Source organism: Panthera pardus, unplaced genomic scaffold (assembly GCF_024362965.1).
Source record: "Panthera pardus isolate Hobbes unplaced genomic scaffold, ASM2436296v1 HiC_scaffold_16, whole genome shotgun sequence".
In the NCBI taxonomy this organism is placed as follows: domain Eukaryota; kingdom Metazoa; phylum Chordata; class Mammalia; order Carnivora; family Felidae; genus Panthera; species Panthera pardus.
In genome coordinates this window covers 107,283,067-107,307,747 of record NW_026526721.1, presented here as the reverse complement: position 1 = coordinate 107,307,747, position 24,681 = coordinate 107,283,067, and the positions used below count along the sequence as shown (strand labels likewise).

Below are 24,681 nucleotides of genomic sequence, written 5' to 3'. Positions count from 1 at the left end.
TCCCAGAAATAGAAGTGTGGGTAACTTAACCCAAAGTTGTGGTTCCTGTGTCCAGCCTGTGTTGGATGGTGCGTCAGCAGAATGAATGGTGAAGAATCTCAGTGGGCTGACGTTCTGGAGCTTCCTGAGCATGCCTTGTTAGGGCTGGGAGGGAAGTAAGGGTGCTGGTTGGGCAGGCTAAGGGAAGCCTGCACGTTGAGGCAGGGAGAAAGACTCGGACTAAAGCTTTAGATTTACCTGCTTCACTCCACATTTCAGGTCTCTAGCTTTTGCTTTTATAGGTGCAGGACTGATGGAAGTAGCTGGTGGCTAGTAGCAGGAGGGCAGCCTCCACCAAGTGAACTATAAAAGGGCCCTCTTGTCACACCCTCCCTCTTGCCGCAGAGGCATTATTAGAGCACTTCTCATTTTAGTGTGGCTGGTGGGCACTCCAGCATCGATGAGGCAAATATTTAACAAGAAGTTGCTAAAAATAATGACTCCTCTTTCCTGCCTGATGTGCACTAGGCACTCTGACTGACTCCTTCTCACTCTGTGATTGGCTCAGATTTATGGCAGCGGGACTTTGTGTCCTGTACCTTACTGTGGGGAGGGGACTGGCTGTGGTCCTGTGAACCAAGAACTGAGTAACTGTTGTCTTAAGGCTGCTTCCCTACTTCCTTTTCTGACCGTCCTTATGCAGGTAAGGTGGCACTCAGCAGCAACTGGCAAACCAGGACTGGATCAGCGGGTTTGGAGGGAGTCCAAAATGTGTTTGTCAGCCAGGATGATTGAGAACACACACCTGGTACCAGAGTGCAACACAGACCAGCCAGTGCACTTGGACAGATACGTGCTGCTTGCTGGAATCTGCCCCTGGTACAGGGAGGTCCTAGGTGGCTCTGCCTGCAGATTCATACTCCTTCCAACACAAAGTCTGGGTGTTTTTGTGAGATGCATTCTGAGGCATGAAGGGAAGAAATTACATGTCTGGGATTTGCTTTAAAAATATTTAGGGACATCTGGGTGGCTCAATCAGTTAAGTGTTTGATTCTTGATTTCAGTTCGGGTCATGATCTCATGGTTGCGAGATCAAGTCCTGAGAAGGGCTCAGTGTGGAGCCTGCTTGGGATTCTCTCTCTCCCTCTCTCTCTCTGCCCCTCCCCTGTTTGTATTCATTCATTTCCTCACACACCCTCCTCCCTCCCTCTCTCAAAATAAATAAATAAACTTAAAAATATTTAACTATAAGAACTTCAAAGAAAAAAGGGATTCAAAGGGCTACGTGAAAGGTGGCAAAACTGTGTTGAATCACAATATTGGGTAAATGGCAGTTTATTATGCTATTCTTTCTAATTTTTCTGATTCTAATTTTGTGTATTAACATTTTCATAGTTAAATCTGTTTGAAAGGTTACATTGATCATTATAAACCTTATAAATCTTACAATAAGTTTATGTATGCCTTTGCACACTACCCACTTGTTTGAACTGACATCAAGAAATGGGGAGCTAGAGCTGTGTGGAATCTGATTGGGAACATCCTTTCTACCCAGTCCCATCAACCCCTTGCCTGGGCTCAGGACCTTTATTGTACAGTGAAAAGATGGCAGGACTGGGGCTCCAGAAATCTGGGTGCAAGTTTGGTCTGTTCATTACAAGGAGACTTTAGATAAGTTGCTTGCTCTCCAGCTTCTTTTTTTTCTCTATAAAGTGGGGATGATCCTATAAGAACACCAGCCTCAAGTTACTGGAAGATCATATGAAATAAGGTTCCTTGTGTGTTAGAGAAGTGTTATTGACACCAGCAGCACGACCTTGGACCAGGTGGCCAAGTGCTCTGACGTCAGAGTCCTCAGTTATAGGATGAGAGGGAGAGCACATCAGCATTCCCAAGGCTGTGGGAGAACAACCCAGGAAACTTATGCAGCTGATTCTGCACTGCAGCTCAGTTGGGGGACAGCTGAATTAAATAATGGTAGTGGTTCTCTCATGCTCTAACAGTGAAATGGCTGTCGGAGGATTAGGAGTCTATTGTGCCAAGTTGTTTTGACAGTTAGGTGCGGGTCACAGTTTTAGGGTTATTTCATGGTGATAACTAGTTAAAGAGAACCATAATAAATGAGGAGGAGGAGGAAGTCTGAACTGCTCTGGTGAATCAAGGCCTTTATCGAGGGGTAGGCCCGCAGATTAAGAGAGTAGAGGGGGTCAGCTGTTCCGCTCACGCAGCTGTTATGTAAAATGACTGGTAAGGGGGCTCTCCTAAGCTACCTGGGAGAGCTGATAGCAGGAGAACAACTGCCCAGGTGAGGGCAGCGCCTATAATTTCTGCACTCTAGGGGAACTTTGGGGTGATTGGTCCAGACAGCAGGGCCACATGTGGGAGGGTGACCTTTTAGTCCTGGCTGTAGGCCTGTGCCTCCTTCACGGCTAGGCCCAGGAGATTGGCTGCCCGCTGTGCCTGTGCCCATCTCATTGGCTGCCTCTCTGCTTTTCTTTGCAGCACATTCCAACATTTGTACATATTTGCTTCCAAGTCACTTTTCCCACATTCAGACTTCTTTCAAAATTCTTGTTTGTCTCCTGTGAAGAGTAATCCAATTCAGGATTTGTTGACTGCCTCTTAGGTTCAAGACCTTGTGCTACTGACCTCAGACGGTACAAAAGGCAAAGGGAGGTTTTTCCCTAAAGCCCCAGCATATCGTGCAGAGGGAATGGAGAGTAAGACAAGCACACAGGTAACACCAACACACAAAGAACCTGGCAAATGCCACAAGAATAGTGAGTTGTGAAACTATTTTAAGGAAAAGAGGCCACATTTCCTTTTTAAGGCCACGTTTCACATCACAAAGAGTTGATGGAGAAAGTGCATTAGAGATGGGTCTTGAATGGTAAGTTTTCTAGAGGTAGAGAAGAATGGGATAAATATTTAGGGAGGAGCAGTAGTAAAGGCAGGAAAAGGTGGCGCATGTTTGGAGAATGGCAAGCAGTGCCATTTTGTCCCGGCCCTGGGATGAGTAGAAGACCAAGAGGACACAGACGCAGATTTGGGCCATTCAGAGGAAGCACTTACTTCAATTTGTTCAGCAATAAGGGCCCCTGAAGGTTTCTGAGAAAAGGCCACAGATGAGGACTTCAAGAATGCTAACGTAGTTCCAGTGTGTAGACTGGAGAGCCAGATGGACCAGGCTACCTAGTGTGGAGATAATGAGTGGTGGCCCTCAGAACAGGCCCCAGGGGCCACCACGTGTTGGTACACAGAGTCCAGGAAACCATGGAGTCAGGCTAAGCAGGAGGCGTCTTAAGGTATTCTTCTGCTACTTTTGTTTTTTACTGTTTATTTATTTATTTGGTGGGGGCGGCGGGGGGAGGGACAGTGAGAGAGAAAGAGAGAGAATCCCAAGCAGACTCTGCACTAACGCAGAGCCCGATGTGGGGCTGGATCTCACAAACATGAGATCATGACCTAAGCCAAAACCAAGAGCTTAACTGAACAACCCAAGCTCCCCTCGAGGTGTTATTCTTAAGACTCTAGATAGTATGAGGTAAAAAGCTCTCTGTTTTACATATATCCTTGAGGTCTGGAGAGGTCAACATTTTCCTGTCATACACTGGAAACACAAAATCAAGTTTTCTTCCCAAGTGGGTCTTCTTTCAACATTGACAAATTCACCCTCCTCTAAAATCAACAGCTATTCCACAGGGATCCGTAAGAAAAAAACAAAAAAAACAAAAGTGGTTGAGCTGAAGGCCAGGGTAGCCTGCCTTCTTCTGCCTCAAAGCTTCTAAACCGCCCCTGAGTGTGGATGATTATATTCTTCCATGTTACAGTTTCCTTGCTCCTGCCCCTGTGCTCTCGGTTCTGTTCTTCCCTGCTTCTTACACCGTCTGGGAGGTCTCCCTCTTGAATGGCTCCATCCCTCCAACATCCATCTTGCTCCTGCTCCCTACATTCCTCCCGTTCCAAACCACCATCTCTCACTGCTACCACATAAGAATCTCCTCACTGTCTGCTTGTGCCCTTGTACCTTTCGTGGCCCCACCCTTTAAGCCATAGCCAGACCTCTAGAGTGATCCTGTTCAGAGTGAAGTAACACCATGTAACTGTCTTGTTTCAACCCTCCAAAGAGCACGCCCCCACAGGCTAACATCCAAAATCCTTAGCTTGGCCTATGTGGTTCTTCATGACCTCGCCCCTGGCTCCCCCTTTCCCTTGTTCTGTAGCTACTCTGGCCTCCTTTTTGTTCTAATACCTACCAAGCATGTGCCAGACTGTCTTGGCCCTTACTTTCCCCTCTGCCTAGAATGTTGTTCTTCAGATATTATTATGGCCCACTCCCTCACTTTAGGGTTATGTTAATGCCACCTCCTCAAAGAGGCCTATTTGGACCACCTTGTCACTATCTGTCCACTTACCCTGCTTTGTTTCTCTTGGTAACATTGACCACGATCAGTCTTTGTGTAATGTCTGTCTTCTCCAGCAGGATGTAAGTTCGATCAGCATAGGGTCTCTGTTTGGCCCACCTCCGTTTGTTCAGGGCCTGGATAAAAGCTAGGTTCTCAATAAATACTTGTTGAATGAATGAATGTGGAGATCCTCTTTCTAGAAAATACTACTTTGGCTCTGCTTCTGTTTCTTGGTCCTCATTTGCTGTGGTCTTTGAAGGTTGTGACAACACTATGGCCTTGCCCCTTGCCCCTTAACCAGCATGGAGCTAAATATTTCTCTTCCTCCATATCAGACCATTTGTGATACTTTCATGGACATCCTAAATTTAAATTCACCCTAAGATTTACTCTTTACTCTCTTTCTCTCCCTCCCTCTTCCTTTTCTCTATCTTCATCTCTCATCTTTGTGCAAGATGATACCCTATAGTATTACTTTCAGCCTACACCTCTCTAAACGTCAGTCCTTCCAGTGCCTACTGGGCATCCTGATGGCACCTCATATTTCATATACTCAAAAATGTCTTCTTCCTCCTCACCACTATCTTCTTTGGCTCCCAAGTTAGGAGTCTTAGAATCATTTTTTTTATTCCTCCTTAAGACTCCCTTTCCTAGTAGCTACCAGTATCACTGGATCTTCCTTCTAAATGGCTTTTACATCTCTCCAGCTATTTCCATTCCCACAACCACCACCTTGGTATTACCTTTGCCTGCCTGGCCAGAACCAGCTCTGATGGTTCCCTTCCTGCTTGTAGGCCCTTATTTAAGGGCCTTGTGTCTCTGCTTCAAAAAGTCCCTCTAGGCTCTGGGCCAGTTAGCTTCACCTCACTGATGACCATGCATTTTCAGTCCAGGTTTGGCTTTCTACTTGTCCTTGCACTGCCCAAGGCTCCCGATCCTGTTCTTAACTGCATGTCTGGAGGCCATGTAGGCCAGACCCACTCATTTCACAGCCTAGGCCCAGCTTCCATTTCCTGAGACAATGAAATTTAAGGTTACCCCTTCACCAGCCCCCTGCCTCCATTCTCCCCTCCTCATCCTTAGTTTCAAATAAAAGTCAGAATCATTTTTGAAAGAGTTGCTTTAAGCCTTGGCTACCCTACTAAAAAATTAATGGCTCTCTATTTCCTATAGAATGAAGACCAAATTCCTTAGCCTGAAAGTCAAGCTTGATTGTGGTCTACCTTTTAGCCACAGAATTCCTAAAATAGACCTAAGATGCAAATGCGTAGAGGGGCTGGGAAGGCAATGGAAGTGAATAATATATGGGTCCTGTATAACATAATAAGGAGTGGTAGAGACTGTGGCAAAGTGGAGAGCACATGTCCTGTTTAAAAAAATTGTTTTAATGTCCGTTTATTGTTGAGAGCGAGAGAGACAGAGTGCGAGCAGGGGAGGGGCAGAGAGACAGGGAGTCACAGAATCCAAAGCAGGATCTGCGCTCTGAGCTATCAGCACAGAGCCTGACACGGGGCTCAAACTCACCAGTGCAAGATCATGACCTGAGCCAAAGTCAGACGCTTAATCAACTGAGCCGCCCAGGGCCCCAGAGCATGTGTCCTGTTTAGAGAATAGAGTCAGATTCTGCCATGAAGGAATTTGAGCATATTTTGATTATTTAACAGAAGCTTGGAATCTGGGGTTTTAGGCAAAATTTCTGGAGTTTCTAAATGTTGGCCCAAAATATATATAAATATAAATATGGCATAGTAAAAATCGTATCTGCAGGCTGGATTCAGTCACAGAGCCACCAGTTTGGAATTCAGCCTCTGTATCACCTAAACCAGCCCAAAGCTCTTGACCTATACTTATTAAACAGTAATAATAGCAATAAGCAAGTGTTAGAACAGTGTTAAAGATCTAGTTCCAAACCAGGACCTTGTCTTTGGTATAATCAGAAGGATAATTAGAATGGTGGTAATATTTTCATGATAAGTCAATGGCATTTGCTGCCCTGTTAGTGTACAACCTAAAACCATCCTGGAGCACCAGCAGCAACGGCCCAATTTATGAAAGCACAGACAGAGCATTTCCCAGACTGGTGTAAGATACATAAGAAATGCTTGTTGTAGTAAATGGGTATAAGACACCATTCTTCAAAGAGTCTGTGTTCTAAACATTTGTTTGTCAGGATTTTGTTTTCAACACAGTCCCAGAAACAATGATATAAGTGGGACCACAGAAGTGATACTGCCAATGGATTATTTTACATTTGCAGTGAAAAGAGTAGCAAAGAAGGCTGGTGCAGATGTATGGTGTGGTGGTCCAACCCCACAAACTTCCTCTGTCCTAGTGGCCCTGGTCAGAAATAAACCTCTGATAGGCAGGCCTTCAAGGAGGAGCATGGACACAAGGGTTGGGTAGGGTGGTTGATAAGAGTGCCAGCCTCTGATCTGAGACTTCCCAAGTCCCTCTAACCTGGACTTGTCAGCACTGCCCCAGGAATGGCCCTTCTTTGAGGCTGGGGGCTTTGGGGTTTGCCTAGAAGTAAAGAAGGTAAGAGCACAAATGTGGGGAACATCCTTCTAGCTGTACTAGAACTGAAAGGGGCCACAGGACAAGGCAGTTTTCCTTCCTGTCAGGGGCACTAGTGCTGTGAGGTTGAGAGTGGGAAGGGAGCCACACTTGGAAACGTCTCCAACTTATTCAGGTCAAGGGTCCCTCTCACCTCCCCACTCCTCCCAGTCCTGCCTCTCCCTAGGAGCAGGCTGGAGGCATTTCCTTTACCTAGTATTTCACTCTTTCTCCAGAAGTTCAGCAAGTGGAGCTGACAGCACCCCAGGGGACTCCTACCATTTCCTCCGTCTCCAGGGAGATGCCTCCTGAATGAAAGGATCTAAAAAGAGATACACACACATTTATATATACGCCTTCCTGTTCTCTCAAGCACCAGAATATTTTCTGCTCTGGGCTCCCACACTCCACAGCCTCATTATCTTCTCTGAGATTTTTCTCTCCTTCCTCATACCACTGCCTCTGCTGCCACCCCCACCACACACACACACACACACACACACACACACACACACACACACAGTATCTGCTGTTATCTTTGAAGGCTAGGAGAGCTACTAAGAAGAGAGAAGTGTTTCTAGAGCTTCATCTACCTCACAATTTGTTCTCAGCCTCACTGTGTGAATATTGAGGCTGTTCCCAGAAGTGCTGGAAGGAATATTTTTCTTTCCCCTCCCCTGTTCACTACCTTCTCCTAATCAATCAGTGAGCCCACAACTCATTTCAAGGTTTCTATTTCAACCTAACTTTCTTCAGTCAAGACAGCACAAAAACTTCCAGCTCCTTTTCCTCCTCCTCCCTCTCCTACCCTTTGCTCTACTCTCCCATCCCCCTAGTTTGGGAGACTCTCTGGCTTTTCTATTTTTTGCCATTGACGAAATTTAAAGCTAACAGTAAGACACCACAGGATGTTCAAAAAGTCAGATGCAGGGGCACCTGGGTGGCTCAGTCGGTTGAGCGTCCGACTTTGGCTCAGGTCATGATCTCACGGTCTGTGAGTTCGAGCCCCGCATCGGGCTCTGTGCTGCCAGCTCAGAGCCTGGAGCCTGCTTTCGATTCTGTGTCTCCCTCTCTCTCTGCCCCTCCCCTGCTCATGCTCTGTCTCTCTCTCTGTCAAAAATAAATAAACATTTAAAAAAAATCTTAAAAAAGTCAGATACATTTGTTTGTAAACAGTATTTTAGTTACTTTTCAAATAATATGCTAAATGTTTTTCTTCAACCTCCAAACCCCTCCTCAGGTGAAGCATCTCTAAATGTAATGCAGTGGGTCCAGCTGTTAATCTGAAAAGTGCAATAAAAACAGAGTATCCAAAAATCTGGAAACCGAGATAAAATTGTGTATTTATTGTACTTGTTTAGATTAACAGTTAAGCCCTCTGTTGTAAATGGAGAGATTCCTCAACTGAAATGTAGCTGTAGCTGAAAACAGAAATGTAAGTTTCTCCTGTGCTTTCTGACATGACAAACACCTCGCATATTTCCCTGTGATTTAAAAAACTTAACAAGCGGACCATATGATTAGTACACATTCCCCTTACAGTCTTTGGAGCTAAATGGATTAACATAAGAGCTATTTATCTACATGTAAATCCTCCCATGAGGATGACCAATTCAGATTCAGAGTAAGCTTATAATATATTTATCAGGATATACCAAAAATAAAGATGATTGTGAATTTTGCATTTTAATGAAATTCTGAAGCCTCCAACGAGAAGCTGAGTAGAAAAGGGTCATAGTGTCCTATTTCTCCTTTTCTCTAAAAATAGAGTTCCTTTTACATAAATATTCTATCTGTATTATACAATAAATCTAAATAAGTGAGGGAGAATTTGTGCTCAAAATGTTGTCACCTCAGCAGAGCTAACTGTGCATTGACCCTGTTCCCTTCTAGCTCTGGTGAATAATTGCAATGAGTGCATTTTCCCATTTTCAATTAAAACTATCTCAGAAGCATGTTCTATGTTGCTGTGTAGTCCTTGTAATTTGAATTTTAATACCTACACCATATTTTTAATTATTCCCCTGCTATTGGGCACTTATTTTGTAATCTTTTCCATAACAATTAACACTGTGGCTAATCCTTGTTTATTTAGCTTTTTCCCTTAGGGATTATTTCTTCAGAGGTAGGATTAAGTAAAGGTCAAAAGCCTAGATGTGAGGGGTTTTTTATTTCACCCAGGAACCAACAGGCTCTGAGCGCCCCACCCATGGTCTCCCACCTTTCCCATCAGAGACAGACAACTCTCCATCAGAGGTTTATCAAGTGGCTGCAGTCCCCCCCCCCCCCCCCCCCCCCCCCACCCCCGCCCCACCAGAATGCCGCGACAAGCTCAGAGTTCTTTCAGAAATATATAGGCTTAAGCATTCTGACCTTTCACCCCATGAGCTTGCTATATGTTGCCACCACGTGATTCTCGACAAAAAGTAATACCAGTACTATCAGATTATAACAATTTCACTGAAAGAATGAAAAGTGACCAAGTAATGACATTTAGAAAGTTGTATGCCCCTTTAAACAATGTAAAATGGTTCTCATTGTTTTAATTTGTATTTATCTTTTACATTAGTGAGATTGAACTAGTTTTCATGTACTTGTTTACTAGTTATATCCTCTTGAATGAAACATCTATTTCTTTCCCCAGCTCATTTACTTGCAAGAATCTAATATTTTTTGTATGAGCATTTTATAAAACACAGATTTTAAGCCTTTTAAATATATGCTAATATTTTCCAGTTTATTTTTTCTTTTTGATAGAATTCTAATATTGTGTTAATAAGCTATACTCACCTCTAATTTCATAGCATTGTTTCAGAAAGCTTTGAATATAGATTTTGGTTCAAAGGGCAATTTGGTTTTTATAAATCACTGGCATACAGGTTTCCAGAGGAAATAATAATAAATTGTCAAGTGTTGGATTTTTATGACATGCCAGGATTAAATGATGGAAATATCTGTGGTCACTGCTAAATGTAGTAAACTCTTTTTTCTTGGACCATATAAACAGAATAATCAATACAGACTGGGACTTGAGGGAACCTCAATATAGGTAACAGGGTTGGGGCCTTTGGAATGTAGAGAGACAGGAGCTGGGCTTTCTTGGGATGACATGAGATAAGGTCATGTGATATGGGATGGACAGATGAGGTGTGGACTGGGAAGAACCGAGTTAAGAGGAATTTCTCTCCTTTCCATATCCAACCTCTTGCTGATTGCCAGATCAGATTTCCATAGGAAGTAGTCATTTACAAATATTTTTAGGGTCTCCCTTCATTTCCTTTCTCCTTGCTATATTCCTTCCCAAACTCGATCACTCCTTCCTTTTCCTTTTCTTATGGCAGGATAGCACAATTACAATGGGGTCAGCAAAGCTGGATCCAGGCCCTGCCATTTGATTATTACTTGGCTTTTGCCACATTACTCTCTGATCCTCAGTTCCCTCTTCAGTAAAATGGAAACAATAATAGTACTTATTTCTGGAAAGTTGTTAATGAAGATTAAAAGAGAAAGTGTTTGAATGCTTAACACAGTGTGGTAGACTATTTTATTCACAAATAAAATAGTGAAATGAAGTAAATGAAGTATGAATAGAGGTGACATATGACACTTTGAGGCAGAAAATTTAAGAGCCAGTACACAGTTTGCCATGTTTTCTCTCTGCCATAATGACCAGCAGTCCTCCAGACAGAAACTGTTCTATCCCTCTAAAGTCTCAAACAGGACACAGAATAGTCACAGTCAACATGCAGTGGGCATGTAACATGAGCAAGAAAAAAATCTTTGTGACAAGTTTCAAACCACTGGCCTTTGGAGGTTGCTTGTTATCACAGCCTAACCTAGCCTATATCGATTGATAAATATAGTATATGGCATATTGTAAGAGCTTATATAATGACTGGTGAGCTGTTAGCCAATGTCCAGTGCTCAGACAGGCCTAAAGGACATTTGGGTTCTGACCAGCCAGAATGGAGTGTCCTTGATCACACATAATAACAGCTTCAAAATACACAAAGTAAGAACTAATAGAACTTCAAGGAAAGATAGGGAAATCCACAATTACAGTCAGATATTTCAATACTTCTATCTCAATCGGTTGAACAAACAGAAAATCAATAAGGGCATAGAATACTTGAACAACAACCAACTTGATCCACTTGGAATTTACAGACTATTCCATCCAACAATGGCAAAATACACATTCTTTTCAAGTGCACACAGAACAATTATCAAGATAAACTATATTCTAGGCCATTTAACAAGACAATTAAAATCATTCAGTATATTCTCTGACTACAAAGGAATTAGAAATCAATAAAAGAAATATATCTGGAAAATCCCTAAATATTTGGAAATTACACACTTCTAAGCCTATATATCAACAAACACAGGAGGATTAGAAAACATCTTGAACAGTATGAAAATGAAACCAGAACACAGAGAAATTTGTGGGTGCAGCAAAAGCAGTGCTTGGAAGGAGATCTATACCTTAAAATTTTATATTACAAAAGAAGAAAGGTCTAAAATCAAGAATCAAAGCTTTCAACTTAAGCTGTAAGAAGAGAATTTAAACCAAAGTAAGCAGAAGGAAAATAAATAATATTAAGAGAAATAATAAAATAGAACACACACAAAAGGGAAAATCAATGAAACCAAAATCTGGTTCTTTGAAAAGATCAATGAAATCAATAGACAAGAAGACACGGATATTAGAAATCAAAGAAGGAACATCACTACAGATTCTATAAATAGTAAAAGCATAATAAAGTAATATGAACAACTTTATCAATATATTTGACAACTTAAATGAACAAATTCCTTAAGACACAATCAATGTTGATTCAAGAAGAAATAGAAAACCTGTTTAACTTCATATCTGTTAAAGAAGTTGAATTCCTAATATCTATTTTAAAAATTGAAGTCTTGGGGCACCTGGGTGGCTCAGTTGGTTGAGCATCTGACTTCAGCTCAGGTCATGGTCTTACAGTTTGTGGGTTTGAGCCCTGCGTCAGTCTCTGTGCTGAGGGCTCAGAGCCTGGAGCCTGCTTTTTATTCTGTGTTTCCCTCTCTTTCTTGCCCCTCCCCTTCTCATGCTCTCTCTCTCTCAAAAACAAACATTAAAAAAAAAAAAACTTAAATAAACAAGTAAATAAAAATAAAAATTTAAGTCCTAATCTGAGCCCAAGTCTAGACACAGATAGATCTACTAGTGAATTTCCTCAAACATTTCAGGAAAAATATAAACAATATAAACCCCTTCAAAAAATAGAAGGCAGGAAGGAATATGTCTTAACTGATTTTACAAAGCCAGCATTACTAATATCAAAACTTGTTAAAGATAAAAGAAAAACACTGACCAGTATCACTCATGAATGCACATGCAAACATCCTTAGCAAAATATTAGCAAATTGAATCCAGCAGTGTTAAAAATTATACTATATCATGATCTAGTAAGGTTTATCCTTGGAAAAGGAGGTTGATTTGAAGTTCAAAAACTGATAAATGTAATTCACCATATTAACAGAATAAAGGGCAATACAATATGATCATCTCAATAGGTAGAGAAAGCATTTGATAAATGTTTCACTCATAATAAAATCTGTTAGCAAATCAGGAGCAGGGAAGTTACTAAAGCTGAGTAAGGACATCTACAAAAGTCTACAGTTGACTGCATGAGAAAACATGGGAGAAAAACTTTAAACCTGGGATAGGCAAAAATTTCTTAATAAGAGAAAATCATAAAAAATGAAAAAACTGAACTTCACTGAAATAAAAAAAACTCTGCTCTGAGACAATATTAAAGAAATAGATAAGCCCCAAACTGGAAGAAAATATTTGCAAAATGCACATTTCACAAAAGACAGGCATCCAAAATATGTAAAGAACTCCTAAAACTCAATAGTATGAAGGTAAAAGAATCCAATGAAATAAGGAGCAAATGATTTGAACAGATACTTGACAAATGAAGATCCATAAATGGACAGTAAACACATGAAAAGATGCTCCATATGATTAGCCTTCAGGGAAGTGCAAAGTAAAACCACAGTGGGTCACCACTATACACCCATTAGAAAGGCTAAAATTAGAAAGACTGAAATACCAACAGTTGGCAAGGGCATGGAGCAATTAGAGCTGCCATACATTGCTAGTGGGAACATAAAATGCTATAAATGCTTTGAAAAATAATTGGGCGGTTTCTTAAAAAGTTAAACATTCACTTACCATACAACCCATGAATCCCATTCACAGTTATTTACCCAAGACAAATGAAAACATGTATCAGTATACATCTGTACATGAATGTTTGCAGCAGCTTTATTCATAGTATTCAAAGCTGCAAACCCAAGTATCTAGCAACAGATGAACTGATAAGTTATATCCACACAAAAGAATATTACTCAGCTATTAAAAGGAACTAACACATGCAACACTATCAGTCGTCTCAAACAGTATCAGAGCAAAAGAAAGTAGACATAAAAGAGTGCATATATACGATTCTATCTTTATGAAATTCTTTTTTTTTTTTTTAACGTTTATTTATTACTGAGAGACAGAGAGACACAGAGCGTGAGCAGTGGAGGGGCAGAGAGAGAGAGAGACACAGAATCTGAAGCAGGCTCCAGGCTCTGCAGAGCCCGACGTGGAGCTCCAACTCACAAACCATGAGATCATGACCTGAGCCGAAGTTGGTCACTTAACCAATTAAGCCACCCAGGTGCCCCTATGAAATTCTAATAAGGCAAAATCTATAGTTACAGAAAGCACATTAGTGGTTGCCTAAGGAGTTGGGGGTGAGGGAGTCTGGACTGAAAACAAGTACAAGGGAACATCTTATCGTGATGAAAATTTGTGGTTTCTTGACTGTGGGTGTAAGCATGGTTGTATTTGCTTGTTAAAATTCATTAAACCATTACTTAGTGCATTTTATGGGAATTATACACCAATAAAATTTATCTTGTAAAAAGTTACAGGTAGGGGTGCCTGGGTGGCTCAGTTGTTTGAACATCCAGCTCTTGCTTTCGGCTGTTATTATCCTGGGGTCATGGGACTGAGCCCCGTGTTGGGCTCTGTGATGAGCTTGGAGGCTGCTTACAATTCTCTCTCTCCCTCTGCCCCTCTCCCCTGCTTGCTCTCTCACTCTTTTTCTTTTTCTTTTTTTTTTTTTTAACGTTTATTTATTTTTGAGACAGAGAGAGAGCATGAATGGGGGAGGGTCAGAGAGAGGCAGACACAGAATCTGAAACAGGCTCCAGGCTCTGAGCTGTCAGCACAGAGCCCGACGCGGGGCTCAAACTCACGGACCGCAAGATCATGACCTGAGCCGAAGGTCATGTATATACACACGTATATATATACGTGTGTATATATATATATACATGTATATATACATGTATATATATATGTGTGTGTGTATATATATATATACACACATATATATATACATGTATATATACATATATATACACACACATATATATATATACACGTGTATATATATATGTGTATATATATATGTGTATATATATATATATATATATATATATTTAGTGGATGAACAGTTTCATGAATAAACACTTATTGAACATGCTGCATAAAATATACAGTGATACTGTTTGGAGTGATAGAAAGGTTTTGATGATGGTTGCACAACATTGTGAAGGCAGTAAATGCCACTGACTTATATGGTTAAAACATATCATTTTAATGATAATAGGAGATAAAATTTATACATACTCCTAATGAAAAAGAACCTACAGCTTTGGATTTCAGCTCTGCAGAGGCTATATATAATCTCAGAAGAGTCACTACAGTTCTTTTGTCTGTGGCTAAAATGTAGAGGAAGATGTTCATTTTTAGTGTCCTTTACAGTCTTAAGATGGGGATGTTTGTGGAACATCTTGACAGAAAAAGTAAAAATCTGTATTCCTTGTGTGGTGCATTAATAATCAAAAAAGCTTGATCTATCAAGCATTTGTCTAGTCAGATAAAATTTCCACCAACTGAACTATAGCTTACTTCCCACACTAAAGCTATAAAAATATAGGAGATTCAGCACCTGTTAGTAAAATTATGAATTGAAACATCTTGAGTTCCGGTGTTAAATTGTTCAGTATAACTATATGATTAGCATTCCTCTTCTTCTTTAGAACTTATGTAACATGATTTGCTTGCTTATCTTGAATAGTTCCCTAAAAATACCAATTTTGTTGATATGGTCAGTTTTTAAGAAATGTTCTCAAAGTGACAAGTTGACAAGTATCATTAGTTTATTTCAGATACTTACAGCACTTGAATGAGTGTTCATTTTATGGATATAAAACATTTACATGTTTCTCCTTCCCTTAGTGGAAATTGCTTAAGAACTAATAGTATCTAAAAATGATTAAAATAACCTAACAAGTACAGAGGAAAAAGAGGTTTAGTGGTTAAATTAGTTTTGATGAGTACATACTATTACTTCCTATCCTAAGAACAGAATAAAAAGATACCCAATAGTTTACTCTAGAGGAAAGTTTTACTCCTTTACTCCCTTTCCATTTCCTTCTCTACTGCTGCATGGCAACCATTGGAGAAAGGCATGTGAGATTCCACGGTGGCATCTGCCCTGATGTAGAGCAGTGTTCTGGCGTCTATTGTATTTTGGCTCCAGTAGACTACCTAAACTTCCATTACCTTATTATCAAAATACCACGATGATGAGTTTCTCTCCCCCAAAGAATCCAATTCACTTTACAGTTAATAATCAGCAAAGAGCCACAGGGAGATTTTTTTGAAGAAAAGATAAATGAACCATGTGTATTATTTTCTTTACATAGGCTAAAGCCTTGAATAGAATACCAGGTGGGAGTTTGCAAGATATTTTAAATATTTCAAAAACCCCAGTAAAAATTTTAATAATACTAAAACAAAGCTACCTGGCCCTACTTTGGCTTCCAATTTTCATAGCATGCTGGTTAAATGCTCTAAATAGGGGTTATATATGTCTAACTAGAAGTGGAAAAGTAAATTATTACATGATGAATGTAGTTTGTTTACTAGACAGATGTTTTTAAAAATATGAGGTCCTTATAGGAAGAGTATAATGAATCAAATCCTTATGATGAAAATGATGGGAATCAGGAGTCTATACTAACCATTTGGTAAGTAGTCCTCTTTCTTTACTGCTGCTGTGTAAGTGGGTATTTATTATTTGTGATTTATACCCTAACTTTTTCTGAAAGCATTTAAATTGTCCCATGCTGGTTAAATAGTCTTTCAATATTTTGGTTACTTTCTTAACTGCCCAATGAGGGGATGGTAGAATCCCTAAGGAAAAGGAGGACCAACTTGGATGTCTCTCTGAACTTCATTCTGTTTTTCTTTTTTCCTTTTTCAATGTTTGTTTATTTTTGAGAGAGGGAGAGAGAGAGAGACAGAGTGCAAGCAGAAGAGGGCAGAGAGAGAGGGAGACAAAGAATCTAAAGCAGGTTCCAGGCTCTGAGCTGTCAGCACAGAGCCTGACGTGGGGCTTGAACTCACAAACCGTGATATCATGACCTGAGCTGAACTTGGATGTTTAACCGACTGAGTCACCCAGGCATCCCTGAACTTCATTCTGTTTTTCTAACAGGCATTTTATGGCACAGACTAAGTGGTTTCACCTTGTCCCACTCACTAACCAATGGGTTGTTGGAGGAATTTTCAGGTCAGATCCATTTGTTGCCCTATTTCAGGAAATACTTACTGAAAGCCTACTCTATGTCAATCCCTGTACCTAATATCGAGTGTAATTAGGTGAAGGGAATACACATTAAAGAAGTAGGCAGAGTGTTCAGGAAAGGGAACAGTTTATGCAAAGTCCTCAGGCAGGAAAGAGCTAGGCTGGTCTGGGGAACAGAAAGAACAGCAGATTTAAGTTGTGTGGGTGCAGGAGAGCACAGAATGAGATGAGCTTGGAGAGGCTAGCAAAAGCCAAAGCATGCATGGCCTTGTAGGCTATATTTGGAAGCTCTTAAGAGTTTACTCTCTGACTGTTCTGGATGAAGAGACTGGCGTTGAGGTAAAGGTGGTAAGAAGTGTATCAGAGAAATCAGTTTGGGGACCAGGTGTTGGCTTAGACCAAAGTAGTCTAAGGGAGATAAAGAGAAGTACATTTGACATTTATTGTGAAGGTATGAATCATTAGGTTTATGGATGGATCAGCTGTAGGAGATGAGGGAAACAAAGAAGTTTCTGGCTTGGGCAATTGCATGAAATAGAATATCATTTATTGAATTGGGAAGACTGGGGAAGAACAGGTTGAGCTGGGAGGAGTTGAAAGGGAATTAAGAGTTTGGTTGGGGCTATAGTATGTCTGGAATGCCGAGAGTCATTGAGAGAGATGTCAAATTAGTAATTACTATTTACAAGTCTGGAGCCTATTTGATATATGGTTGATCAACATAGACTGATGGTATTTAAAGATATGTTAGAGGAACTCCATATTTTACAGATTGAAGAGGAAAATGTAAGGAGACAGAGAGGAACAGGGAAAGGAAGTGGAAAAGAAACCACAATGTGTAATATACCAGAGGTCATGAAAGGAGAATGGTCAGGTGAGAAGTATGCAGCTTGATACTACTGAGCTGGGAGCATGAGGAGAGTAAAGTGACTATTAGACTGGATGCCACAAGGGTCATGGAGGTCTTAAGCAGGCAGTTTCAGGAATGTGAAGGATACTGAAGACAGACTGGAGAGCAGGTGAGATGGAACAGTTGCATTTGAGAAAGTACAAGCACATAACTCTTTGGCAGTTTCGGAGAGCATATAAAAAGGGAATTTGGGGTGCCTAGGTGGCTCAGTTGGTTGAACGTCCAACTTTGGCTCATGTCGTGATCTCAAGGTTCGTGAGCATGAGCCCCGCATCAGGCTCGTTGCTATCAGTGCAGAGCCCACTCCGGATCTTCTGTCCCCCCACCCTTTCTGCCCCTCCCCTGCTTGTGCTCTCTCTCTCAAAAATAAATAAACACTTAAAGAAAAGGAAATTCAAGAGGAGACAGATATGGGGGAGGCAAACGGGGCTGAGATGCACTAAGGTTTTAGGTATGGTGAGTTTCACGTAGCTGCAAAGCATCCAAGTGAAAATGTCTAGTAGAAGGCAGGATTATGACTGGAGAGAGTTTGAAACCATGTATGTGCAAAGCTGGGCAAGAATCTCTGGCCCAGATGCCTTTTTAATGAACCCTGCTCATGTTTAAGGTCTGATGTAAAAGATTTAGCACATAATCCCTCTTTTGAACGTTCATCTTGGACTACTCAGCTCACCTAGTAACTATTCTATCCTCTCTCTAGAATCTGCAAGCCACCTTAGTCCTTTACTTGGCCCTTTGGGGTTTTTCTGTAAACTAAATTTCTAGAGGGAGCATTTCTAGGCTGCAAGGTATATCTTGAACCAACCTCTTGGTTGAACCACCCTCTTAGGGACTGTGGCAGGCTTTAGATAGCTTAATGAGATATGCTGTGAATGGAACTTTGTCTTTCCTGGAGTCAGTTAGTGTGAGCTCTTGGGCCATGGAATGGCCCAAGATTTTCTTTCAATATTGGGAAAAAGAGAAGAACTATGAGAATCAGAGGATGGGAGGGCTTTTGGAAATGGAAGCCATTACATACAACTGCCAAGAAGTTTTTCAGCCCTTTAATGAAGACTGTTTAAGATTCCTCATGGGAATGCTTTCATGTGAGAGCAGCGCATGAGTATATTTTATAGGCTTCTTTTCCTTTTTTTCAAAATAACTTTCACATACACCTACTCTAATAAGTTACCGTCTTGTATGAACTGATTCATTTGTCAATAATAATTGTAGAAGCCAGTGTGGGGGCTCAAAACTCCAACAAGAACACAAAGTATATTGTATTTCAGCTTAAGTAGGTGGAGAAGCAGTGAACTTTTTCTTGTTCTAGTGACATCCATTGACTTATATATGGTTTCTCTGTGTCCTGAAACTGTAAGTTCAGTAGAAAGGGGCAGGGACACATCATGGGCAGAATGTAAGAGATGATTTATAGCACATCAAAAAAGGAATATCTCATTGCATTAGTTTCCTACGGCTGCCACGATAGTGTCATAAATGGGTGGCTTAAAACAACAGAAATGTATGGTCTCCCAGTTCTGGAGGTCAGGACCCCAAAATCAAGGTGTCACCATGGCCTTGCTTCTTTTGAAACTTGTAAGAGGATCCTTCTTTTCCTCTTTCTAGCTCCTGGTAGTTGGCCAGAAACCTTTGATATTCTGTAGTTTACAGCTGTGTAACACCAATATCTGCTTTCATCATCACATGGCATTCTGTGTCTTCACATGGCCATCTTTTTTTTTTTTTTTTAAGGACACCACTTATGTTGGATTAGGGGCGTACCCTACTCTAGTATTACTTTATCTTAACTACATCTATTTCTAAATTTTTGTGGTGCTATTTCCAAATAAGTTTACATCCTAAGGTACTAGAGATTAGGACTGCAACATATCTTTTTTTTTTGAGGAGACACAAGTCAACACCTAACACTCACAAATTTTCACAAGAGAGCTGAAGGGAAGGAAAGAGGGAGGGAGGAAAGTGGTAACTATGGATAATGAGTTAGGAGGCTATTGTCTCCATTACTGTTTCCAGACCACCACTTTCTTACCCATAAAAGGGCAACAAAAAATTGCATCCTAGGGGCCCCTGCTATTTGGCTAAACTACCCTCTCTTCCTTTCTTCTGGTAGATACTGTTATATACTAACCAGTTACTTCTCTCCACTAAATATTGGGTGGTGGTTCTCAAACTTTGTTGTCTATTCCACATCACCTGGGAACTTAGTAAAAATAGATAGAAACCCTGGCCGTATCTTACTTCAACAAGACTGTCTCTTTCAATGGCCCTCAAGGTGATTCTAATACACTCCTAAGTTTAAGAACCACTTGCACAAAGCTTGTAGTCTTTCTACCCCAACATTTGGCATTCATAAAGATGACTCATCCAACACCAGACCTCTCATTTCTTGGCCTCTTCACCCTCAATGACCTTCTATTCCACTCCTTCACAGCCTGCCCCACCCACAGCCACACTCTGGACCTTGCCAGCATTATCTCACTAATCTGGGGTAATCAGTATTACAGTGAATGAGCTGCAACTCTAGAGGGCAGAATTATAAGGTGAGTTCCTTTTTGCTCCCAATTGCCCTTTCAACTCCCTCTCTAAGCTAGTTTTTGTTTTGTTTTCCTTGTTACTAGAGCAGACCACTAACTTTTCTGGCTTTCAGGTTATAAAAATTCTTCTTGGAACTCTCAGTCACAAGAAAAGTCTCAGTGCAATCATTAAAATGTTCAATAGAATTTGAACCATCTTCAAAGCTAAAGCTCCTCTCCTCCCTCATCTTGTTCCTGCTGCTCGATGAAAAGCCTGTGGAGGGAGAGAGCTTCTCTTTCCTCTCCATCCTATTCCAGTTCAACTGCCTCTGTATCCTCCCGGATTGGATCAAGAGGAGAGAGGAGAGGTTGTGGTTTCACTTGATTGGCACAGACACAATCCATCATTGCAGCCTTTGGGATGGCAGAATCCCATTGTTGACTCTTTCCTTTGGCTATTTTTTGTGAGTTTTGAAGAGATATTTCCCACTTGGATCACTCCAGTAAGCTGCCATGATGGAGGCAATGTCTCTCACCTCCCACTGACCTACAATTTCTTCCTCAGCCCCTGGCCATCTTGTGGCCACTCCCTCAAGCTAGTCATGCAACCTGAGATAGCTCCAGACTGGCTCCTCCCATAGCCCTGCATCTGACCCAGGAGAAATACTCACTTTCCCCTTGCCCAGCTGCTGGTGGATGTGTGTAGCCTGCTCCCAACACAGCTTTACATACTGCCCTCCCCTCAATCCCATCCTGCCACCACACATACCTAATTTGGTAAGAGCTTCTCTTACCAGCCCTTACACTCTTCAAACTCAAGGAGGCACATTTGAAGCTCTTCAATGGTTTCCTTAAAATCTCTCTCTCACCTGGTATAAGAGGAGCACCACTCCCTTCACCTAGGATAGAAGGGAAGAAAAAGAAAAAACCAGGGTACTCCAACAGTTCTCCAAAGAAAACTTGTCTCTCAACTTTTCAACTCCAGTGCTTACACAGACTCCAGGTGGTTGATGGATTAACCTAATTTAGAAAATGGCTAGTTTGCTTGTTAAACAATTCTCATTAGGACCATTACTTGACCTCAAGGGGAGCCTTCTCTGATTCATGGTCTCCTTTACTTTCTCTCATCACTAGCCTTCTCCTGCTTCTCTTACTCCCAGGTTAGATTTCATGGTCCATACTTTCAGTATTCCTCTTGCCAATACCCTAAGTTCCTTTGTCTCTTTATTGTTTCATAACATCAATCTGGAAAAACTTCAAGCTTGGATGAACTCAATGGCCCATATCTTCCATGCCTGCACCCAGGCAACTGTGCACCACAACTGAGAAACACAAAAGGGCAAGCTGATATGACTATAATTTTCAGGTGACTAGCTCTTGGTCCTCAACACTGCTAACAATTCTGTTATACTTCTTTGGTCAACTGCTCTCTTGCTCTCTAGAAGGGCCATTTCAAGTGTTCTCCTACTCTTTTTAACCTCTAATCCCCTATCTTAGTGTTCACTCTCCAAAAATAACTCCCCTTTTATTTCCTGGAGAAATAAGAAGTCATTGCCTTATAATACCTTCTCCCTAGCAAATTTATTACCCAACCTATACCTTTAGCCATCCTATTCTCTTCCCCTCCTGTTAAAATAGAGATATTCTTTAGTCCAAGACCAACTCCTCTGTTGCTTTGGACCCCATCTCCTCCCACCTTTTTTGGAACTATATCCATTAATTGTCCCTTCTTGCAACTTCAACCTCCCTCTTCTGGATTCTTATTAATGTCTAAACACACTAGCCTCCCCTATCTTAACAAGCCTGTAACAGCTTACACTATAGTTACTATATACCACTATTGTTCTAAGTATTTCACATATGCAGATTATTCAATCATTATATTGTCCCATATAATAGGTAATATTTTTATCTCCATTATTTTTAAGAGGAAACAGATTCAGACAGATTATATAACTTGCCCAAGATCACAGAGCTGATGGATAAAGTGGGTTTCAAACCCAGGCAATTTGATTCCACAGCCTTTTCTATTCTCTGGATATCCTGTTGGTCTGTTTTTATTGTCTATTGTTTCTCTAGGTTTTCTATTGCATTGTCTTGTCTCCTCATGACCTACTTCCTTCCTTCCTCCAACTTTTATTATGGTAAGTTTAAAACTTACAGAAAAGCTACAAGAATAGAACAATGGGCACCTCTATATCCTTTATTGAGATCCACACACATATCTAGGTATACAAACACACATACAGGCAGTTACACATGGCATGATTCATATTTCTGTTACCATAGTATACTAACTATATTTGCATAAAGGACAACTTCACTGCCAGAGCTTCAATCTTCAAATCACTCTATAATTATCAGATTCCCATTACAATCAGTCGTAGTACCCAATCAAGACACTTCTTTCAAAATTTGTCAATGATTGGTCCCTCCCTGCACATCTGTTATTCAGTTCAAACACAGACAGCAAAGCATGCAATTGTGTTGCTTCCTTTTCTCCCCATGATAAACTCACATGACCCTTTACAAAAATGATATTTGAAAGAGGAAATTGGCCAAAAAGATGAAAGTGCAGGAAAGAAGTTAAAAGTGATAACACTGAAAGTGAAATCTGAATCAAGCACAAATGTAGGTACAAAAGAGACAACTGGGAATATTGACACTGTCACCATTAGTAACACTCTAGATATACAGCCAGAGGAACTCAGTAGATGCAAAGTTACTGAGATTAAGGAGGAAAGTGGTTACGATGAAAAGGTTGAAAATGTCTTGGAGGAAGTGACATTGGCAAAAACTTCACATCAAAAGAACTTCTGAAGATATTTCACAGCATTATAAGCGCAAATGATAAACTGGTGCAAGCTGATCCAAACTCTGAAGTATGACCATTTGCAAAGGCACAGAGAAGATGCTTGATCCAAATAGCTATATGATCAGAAGAACTGTTCAAATTATACTTGTTTTTCACAAAGAAATGCAATACTTCAATCCTCAATGTTTCTATTGTTTTAAATGCTAGTGTGCCAATTAAAAATTAGTTTTACTATTTTCTTACTTTCTTACATTTATAACTGGCCATCATAATGTTTTGACAAAAATGTTTAAAGTTCATGGAACACTGGTAATTTTTTCCACTGATAATTAAAATTAGCATAATTTCACTTCACATGGTCACTTGAGTGCTACACTACTATGCAAAGTGAGTACTGCATATATGTATATTTTTTTCCTGAACCATTTGAAAGGACTCTACAGATATCATGGTGCTTCACCCTCTGAATAGTTCAACGTGTATCTTTATCTTAAGAACAGAGATACTTTTCTACATAATCACAGTACCTCTCATCACTCTCAAAAAATTAAATATTGATACCATAATATATTTATCTAATATTCAGCACATATTCAGATTTCCCTAATTGAATGATATCCTTTATAGCATTTTCTGAATATCCAGTATATACATAAAGATCAAGCATAACCTTTGGTTTCCTTTAATCTAGAATAGTTGTGCTGCTTTTTTTTTTTCTTTTCCTCTTATGACATTATTATTTTTAAGGAGTTCTTTAAAATGTTCCATTATTTGGATTTGTATGATTGTTTTCTCTTGCTTAGAGTAAATATTGATGTTCTAGAACTGGTTTCTTCCACCTGCCCTACTCCTACTCCCCAGACAGGTTCTAGGTAGCTATGGCAAGGTATGGTTAAATTTCTGTAATGTTCTTCTCTCCCTTTTACTCTTTAACCTCTCTCCTTAACCAACCAACACGTAACCAACCAATCTTCTTCTCTGCAAAAAAAAAACAAAACATGAAATAACTCCACAACTAAATCCCTCAACTCTCCCATACTTTCTTAACAATAACAGAAAATCATCATCCATTTTCTTCACTTGATTGTCTCAAAGAAAACCTCTCTTTTTATGCCTTGGGTGCTCAAATGCCCTCATGTTCTCTATCCCAGTCAAAATCTACTCTCAAGATGGAAAGTCCTTAAACTAAAATTGAAATGACTACCAGCAGTTTAAAAAGATACATCTCCCAGGGGACGATTTGCCTTTTAGCAAAGTACTATGAAGATGTATGCCCAGTGCCCATAAAGTTCCCAAGGCATAACAGACTCTGACATTTTGTTGAAGTAAATTGACCTATATATAGCTCAGTGGGCAAAATTAAAGATTTCCAAATCAAATTGTCCTAATGAAAGCACTACTTTCAGAGTTATAACTGTTTCTATTGACAATTGACAACAGTTTATACAGGAGAGTGCTAGAGTCTTGGATGACCAGGTAGGCATTTGAAAAAAATCTTTGAAATCTTGGCAAATAAAATAATTCTTGTAATATAATTACATTGGATGGCTTATCTTACCAACTAGCTTATAAACTTGAATTTAAAGAAGACATTACTATACTATCTTAGGTCTTATTCTCCACAGCTCCTAAAACAAGTCTAATTTTCTGCAATTAGACTTCAGTATACGCTTGCCAAATTAAAAAACATATTTATGTATATATACTTTATAAGAATAATACATTGATGATGGTTTGTCCTCCTCTGTTCACCATATCAGAAGGCATATAATGTCAGTTAATGGTCGTTTTAAGTGTGATCATTTCG

The 24,681-nt window shown here is 40.3% G+C and overlaps 1 long non-coding RNA gene across 2 annotated transcripts in view; it reads right to left on the bottom strand.

Moving 5' to 3' along the window:
• Positions 1 to 4,264: 4,264 nt before the first annotated feature.
• LOC109258057 (uncharacterized) overlaps positions 4,265 to 24,681 on the bottom strand; it is a 31,416-nt gene continuing 10,999 nt past the window's right edge. The window contains exons 6-8 of one of the 2 annotated variants that reach the window (XR_008422544.1): positions 7,152 to 7,260; positions 5,910 to 5,984; positions 4,276 to 4,519 (exon numbers count right to left, since the gene is read on the bottom strand). This is a non-coding gene — a long non-coding RNA (uncharacterized LOC109258057). Of the gene's footprint in view, positions 5,985 to 7,151; positions 7,261 to 24,681 lie in introns of both variants that reach the window. The other variant, XR_008422543.1, reaches the window with a different exon arrangement.